This window comes from Pelophylax lessonae (assembly GCF_965119305.1).
Source record: "Pelophylax lessonae genome assembly, chromosome: 6".
Lineage (NCBI taxonomy): Eukaryota > Metazoa > Chordata > Amphibia > Anura > Ranidae > Pelophylax > Pelophylax lessonae.
In genome coordinates this window covers 76,404,986-76,411,967 of record NC_138773.1, presented here as the reverse complement: position 1 = coordinate 76,411,967, position 6,982 = coordinate 76,404,986, and positions in this window count along the sequence as shown.

Here is a 6,982-nt window from a genome sequence, read left to right as displayed (position 1 = left end):
TATTTAACTTTTTTTTTAATTTCCAAGTTCAGTTTTTCCCCTTTAAAAATAGTGGATTATACTGGGCCTAACTAGAGAAATTATCATAATTAAAGTAGAGCAATGGTCCTACATAAAAAAAAAAAAATGTGCTGCAGAGCTTAATTATAAGGGCATGTTCACCTACAGTTTTCTCCGAGCCCCCCTGCAAAGTCCCACAAATACCTGTTGGTCCTGTTATTGAAGTCATCCCAATGCAGCTTCCTGTGATGGTGTGGCAACAATGCTGCACTGCTCCTGAATTCAGAGCAGAGTTGCCACTCTCATAAGGCTGTACCTGCTTGCACTACAGTGGGATGAAAAAACTTGTGTGCCTGTCTATGCAGTGTGTAATGAACCTTCAATACCAAGAAATACACATGTGAGCTATTTACGTGCCAATTGATTTGTGTTTCTGTCCAACCAATTCTGAAATTTACAGAGCTCTGGCAGGGGAGAAGACCAACATTTCCTTTGTTGTACTTACACATCTTGTCTCTACTCCCTCCCTAGGCAGTGACTGGACAGTGAAAGGAGAAGCTGCAGACAGAAAAGGTCATCTTTCTGTCAATCTGCTCTCTCCTCCTATCCGCATTTGTCCCTTGTCAACACCTTTGCATGCACCACAACTGATTGGCTCACAGTCCTGCCCCTCTCTTCTCCAGTGCTGTTGCGTCTTCAATCTGTTTAGTCATATGCAACTCTCAGAAATTCTATGGAGGTTTTATTTATGAGGTAGGATGCCGGTCTTTCTTCAACCCTCCCAAATTATGTTGCTTGCAGAATTTGATAACACTGCTGCATAGCCAACTGGTACACACAGGGGCGTAACTACAGGGGTTGCAATCGCAACCGGGCCCCATGCTCCAGGGGGCCCATTCAGCTCCCCTGTACACCTGGATAGGAGGGCGGCAGGGGCAGCATGTAGAGGAATCACTGTCCTCCTTTTTCCTCCTGTAGCTGCAGGAGAAACATGGAGGAGATTGGTTCCTCTGTATGCTGCCCCCGCCACTCCTCCTACCCACTTCACTTGTGTTCTGCTATCTTTGGGCCCCTGTGTGCTTCCCTGGTCCCCCGCCCCTACTGTGCTGCCCCCCCCCCCACTGTGCTCCCTCTCCTGCTGGCTGCTGAAGGGGATGGTTCACAATAGATAACCAGGAAGGGGTCGGTAAATATGTCATTTATCAGCTCCTTCCTTTTCTGAACGGACAGAGTCATAGTCAGTGACATTGTAAAAAAATAAAATAAAATGATAAAAAATAATACAATTAAAATACCAAAAAATAAAAACGACTGACACCAGTGGGTGAACTTCCAGGATCGCAAAGGTCAAATCTTCGATCAGAGCCCTGGCATTCCACCACCATTGGGAGGCCCCAAGATGGCAGGAAGGGGGCCCAGTGCAGAACTTGTGAAAGGGCCCCGAAATGAGAGTAAAGGGCCCCAGGATCAGTGGGAAGAGCCCCAGGCTTAAAGGAAAGGGCCCGGCCAGGGGTCCGGGGGGCCCTTCATGGTTTCTTGCACCAGGGCCCTGAAGGTTCTAGTTACGCCTCTGGGTACACACATACTCGGGCAGTTTAGATATGAGCCAATTAAACTACCAGTAGGTCTTGGAGTGCTGGATGAAACCCATGTGAACACAGGAAGAACATGCAAACTCCATGTAGCTGTATAGGGAATGCAAGAGCCTGATATCAAGTCAAATACAGAAACCGCATTAAAAAAATGTATTTAAAGATGTATTAACCACTTGAAGACCGCAATACCTATATTTACTTGGCAGCTTTCAAGTGGTATACCGGGATGATGCCTGCAGCTACAGGCAGCATCCTGGTATTTTATTTTTTTGTAAAGCCATCCTAGCGGCTAATTACTCGTGCCTCTCTAGATTCTCTGTCCCACCAGAGAAACTAGAACTGAACCGGAAGGTCCCCGATCAGCCCTATTGTATAGGAAACTGGAGCAACCTGTACTTTGTCACTTCCGGATGTAAGCAGTGCCATTTTTAAAATAGGAAAGCATCTTATCACACCTATCTGGGTGTGATTAGATGCTCCTAAGGGCAGAGGAGACATCTGGGGTCTAATAGACCCCAGATCGCTCTATAAAGAGTATCCGTCACTGGCTATCGCTGTCACTAGGGATGTTTACATTCCTTCTGACAACAATAAACCTAATACTTTTTTTTAAAGAAAGTGTAAAAAATTAAAAGCCCCCCCCCCATGCTCGCACAGAAAGGTAAATGCATGCATTGGTCCTGCACGCATACAAAAAAAGGCGATCACATCACACATGAGGTATTACCATGAACGTCAGAACGAGAGCAATAATTCCAGCACCAGACCTGTGTAACGCTCCACTGACAACCTGAAAATGCTTTTAGAGCATTGTCTATGGAGATACCAATAAATACCGTAGTTTGGCGCCATTCCACAATCATGTGCAATTTTAAAGCATGACATGTTGGGTATCTATTTAATCAGCATAACACCATCTTTTACATTTTACCTAAAAAAAGAAAATGGGCATTATATTATGTTTGCGTGCATTAAAATTCATAAAAGTCTTTTTTTTTTTTTTTCTTTTCAAAAAAATTTGCATTCAAAAACTGCTGCGCATATACAGTTTTACATTTAAAAAAATTGCAAAACCCACCATTTTATTCCCTAGGGCCTCGGATTAAAAATAAATAAATAAAAAGAAAGGCCTGGTGTTAAAGTGAATACACAGCTGAATTAACTTGTGTCTTTTACGTCTGGAGTTCTGCTTTAAGATGCATTTGCCTGGATACAGCCAAGGGCTTTTTCACACTTCAGACCAGGCAGGTGTTCCTTAAAAGAATGGAGAGAAGTACAGCAGCACGGAGAAGTGTTCACTGTGTCCAGAGGTTCCCTGGCGCCACTGACCCTAAGAAAAGTGGAGTGTCCTGTGCATCTCCCCGGAGCTTCTGTCATGCCAGGCTCACAGAGAATGAAAAGATCACATTGCACAGTTCCTTAACCCTAATAAGTAATAGCTCCCTGCTCTTGTTTTACCTTTGCGTCTTCCAAACGATCGATGCACAATATGCACATTGGAACTAAACATGCAGGTTTATACAGGCAATACCACAACAAGGGACCAGCACATTTTTTTTGATCACTACAGAGAATGCCCATACGGGCATCTCAGGACCTCCCCAGATGACATGACCTACACATGTTTTCCCACACTGTAATAAAGGCATACACTATACAGAAAGCATCATCTTATGGTAACTCAACCAGATATGAGGGGAAAGGGACATGAGATTTTTATCATAGAGATGCACTTACTCACCCTTTGAGGCTCTCAGAGAGAAGATCTACTCTGAATAACTGTAACCATTGGATACCCCCCCCCCCCCCCCACACGCTACACAGAGATGATGCAGCAATCATTGGTGAGGAGTTTCAGAAATGTAAAAAAAAAATATCACAGCTATGATTTTCTCATGTGATCCTACTCTAAAGGTCACATTACTTTGGTACAAGCAAGAAATATGCGAATTGGAAAAAAAAAAAAAAAAAAAAAAAAAGAGATCCGTACCATGACTGTTTTAATCTCTGCCATTTTCAGACGTCATTAATATGAACCAAAAATGCACAAGATCATTCAAGAATTAATAATCCGGCTCACATAATGGCTGACTGCCATAGGAGTGACTAATGTACTTCAACTGAAAAATTACCCTACAAAATGTACTTCTCATTGGCCAAAATCTATTAATTCCCCAAGAAATTCCAAAGTTCGTAAACTGTGAAACCATGACTTTAGGCATATGGGCTGAAAGGAGTATCATGCATGCTGCAATGCTAACCTTCCCTTCTTAAAATGCTAGTTGCCTGGCTGTCAAGTCTATCCTATGGTTTCAATACTCTTGAGTCAGAAGCAAGTTTGCTAATCAGATGTTGATTGCATGCTTATTCTGGTCATAAATTCAGAAAAATGCTGACACCAGAGGCAGTAAAAGCAACCATTATTTTTCTGAGCTGCCACATTTTTAAAGGGACAAAACATTAGGGACATTGCAGAAGTGTGCCATTTTTTTTTTTTTTTTTTTGACCATACTTTAACTTGATTTACTGGAATCAGAGCCCTAGAACAGCATGAGAAGTCTCATAGTAATACTCTTTTGGCTAAGGGCAGTGCTGGGACAGAACAAATTTAATCCACAAGTGCTATTTCCCTAGATGGCTTCCCTGCATGTGATTCTAACACTCCCGCACTGCCAGACTGCTTTCAGTACCAGATGCTGCAGGCCTTTCTGGAGTTCAGGGGGTTGAAACTGAAAACAAAAAAAGCACATTCTGACCAGCCAGCAAAAGTATTCCAAGCTTGGCTCTATCGGCTCATTCTACCTACAGCGGTGATGTATGTAAAGAGAGTGTCACAAGGGGGCGCTCCTACGTGTCTCTTTAATAAGGCTTGTAAACTCCGCAGTGTATGTTGTCTGTCCTCTGGTTCTATTGGTGGCATTATGTAAAGACAGCTGTATCAATAATGCTCTCTGCTTTCTTGCTCTCCCCCTTGTGACATGAACACCATGTAATTGTTATGTATGTAATAAATGTATTACAAAATGACATCGTAGGCTGAACCCATGTGTGCTCCATCTTTCTCATGTTGCTACTATCTTGGGAAACCTGTATGGTTCCACTGTCTCTTTGGGCCCCAACGCACTGATGATGTCTAAATAACCTGAAACAACAGTATGCAGTTTGGAAAAAAATGGCTATATAATATTAGGCTATATTTAGCCAATCAGCTTCTGGCCCCTTCTACATGGGCTATCTGATCAGGTCCGCCTGTCAGCTTCGGATTGGACCCTCGAGTCTCTTCTATGGAGTGGCAGATGTCAGCGGACACCCGCTGCCATCCAATCCACCAAAACAAGACGGTTAGTGGTCCTATTCACCATCCGTCCGGCGGATAGGATGGCATTGGACAGGCGGTCCATTTCCATCCAATTGCCCCATAGAGGAGAGCGGGACTGTGTAATCTGCATAGTGGAGCGGACATGGACCTTTCATCTGTCTGCTCAGCGGGGACCAGCGGAGAGGTCCCCCACTGGGCAAGCGGATTCCACTTAGCGGAGGTGCCATGTGAAAGAGACCTTAAACTTCAGCTTGTTCAGTTAAGCTTTGACAAAAAACAAAAGCTGGAAGCGGATTGGTTTCCATGCAGAGCTGCCCCAGACCTTGCACTCTCCATGAAGGATGAAGTTGCTCTGAGTATATAGATACCCCAACATGTCAAACTTTAACATTGCAAACGCCCGCAAGACTATGACCATTTTCAGTCCCCTATATCTTCCATAGGCAAAGCTTTAAAAGCCCCTACACCTTAGAGTTACCCATGATTATGATCCTAGAACTACTGCTCTAACTCCAGCGTGCATGGCCATATGTGAAACATGTAGTGTAAGTACTGTTTTTGTACGTAGGTATTCCCATTAGTGCGTTTATGTTCCATGTGCGCCTTCGTGGGGGGAGCTCAAAGTTTTGCTGTACAGCTGCTAGATCGCTTTTATGAGAAAGCCGACAGTCCACTTAGGGAGTGTACACAGACAGAGGAGTTGATTTACTGAAGGCAAACTTACTGTTCACAGCAAGTGCTTTTGCTCTAGAGCTTAGTAAAGCTTCATTTCATTTTGCAAAAAATACCCAATCATATGCAAGAAAAATAAAAAAAACTGAATTTTTGCTTGCACATGATTAGATGATAGAAATCAGCAAAGCTTCCCCTCGGATCTAGAGCAACTGCACTTGCAGGTGCACAGTATATTTGGTAAAACAACCTCCTTTTGTGTAAAACCCCACCTGTGATATACAGAGGTGGCAGTAAAAGGGTTAGAAGGCTTTATCTGCTTTGCGCTGATTTGGTTGGAGGTCATTTTTTTTTTTTCACAGGTACTTACATAGTGCCATCAATTAATGCAGCGCTTTACATATTTATTGTACATTCACATCAGTCCCTGCCCTCCTACATGGATCGAAATTCAGCCAGTTCTACCGATTGACTTCTGTACAACCAGCCTATTCGATTTTCCTTGCTAAGTCAGCAGCACAGGCTCTAGCCGGCAGCACTGATCAGTGTATTCTGACGTCGGGGAAGTCTCTCTGCTGTCAGAATACAATACCTCAGAGGAGGGGATCCCCCCATCCCCATCATCGAGTATGTGGATGGAGGATTTGATCAATTTTTTATTTTTGTCTAACCTGCTGGTCGTTTGAAAAAAAAAAAAAAAAAAAAAAAAAAAACACAACAGAAGACTCCTCTATGGGTTTCTTTAGCCCTTTCTTACCTGTATTGTTATACGGTCTCATGGGATACAAAAGTACACACAAGTGGAATGCATTGTGGAATTATTTTATTATAAAAAGGGGCAAAATAAAGAAAAAACAAAAACCATCATTATCCCTGTAAACCATGTAGATGCCCTTTTGTTGCCCATACAATCTGTAGATATACACACACTTTGCACAAAAGGCTATCAATGTTAACAATGTACACATTCCAGTAATTGCATGCCTGTGCGCCTCAGAGCTCATGTCTATGGGTGAAGATTTACCGCTTTGGAATGCACTTCAAATGCAGGTCATCAAACCCCACTGACTGTAACTGAGCAGTTCAGAGACTGTTTGGCCCGCTTTCTTTGCATGCAGCGTTTCCTTTTAAATTGTGTTTGTACTGCAAGCAAAGCATTTCAAATGCAGACTTTTCTTGTCAATCATGGTATTTTCCATTTAAATGCAGCTGCATAGGTTTGAAAAAAAAAAAAAAAATGCAGCATTTACCTAGAATGACCATTGACATGAATAAGTAAAAATTACAGCAGATGTCCATTTTATTGAGACCCTTTCTATGGTTATTAACCTGACCAGGCATTTTTTTTTTTTAATAGAGTCAGGGGTTACAACCTCCCATCAGGTTTTCACTAATG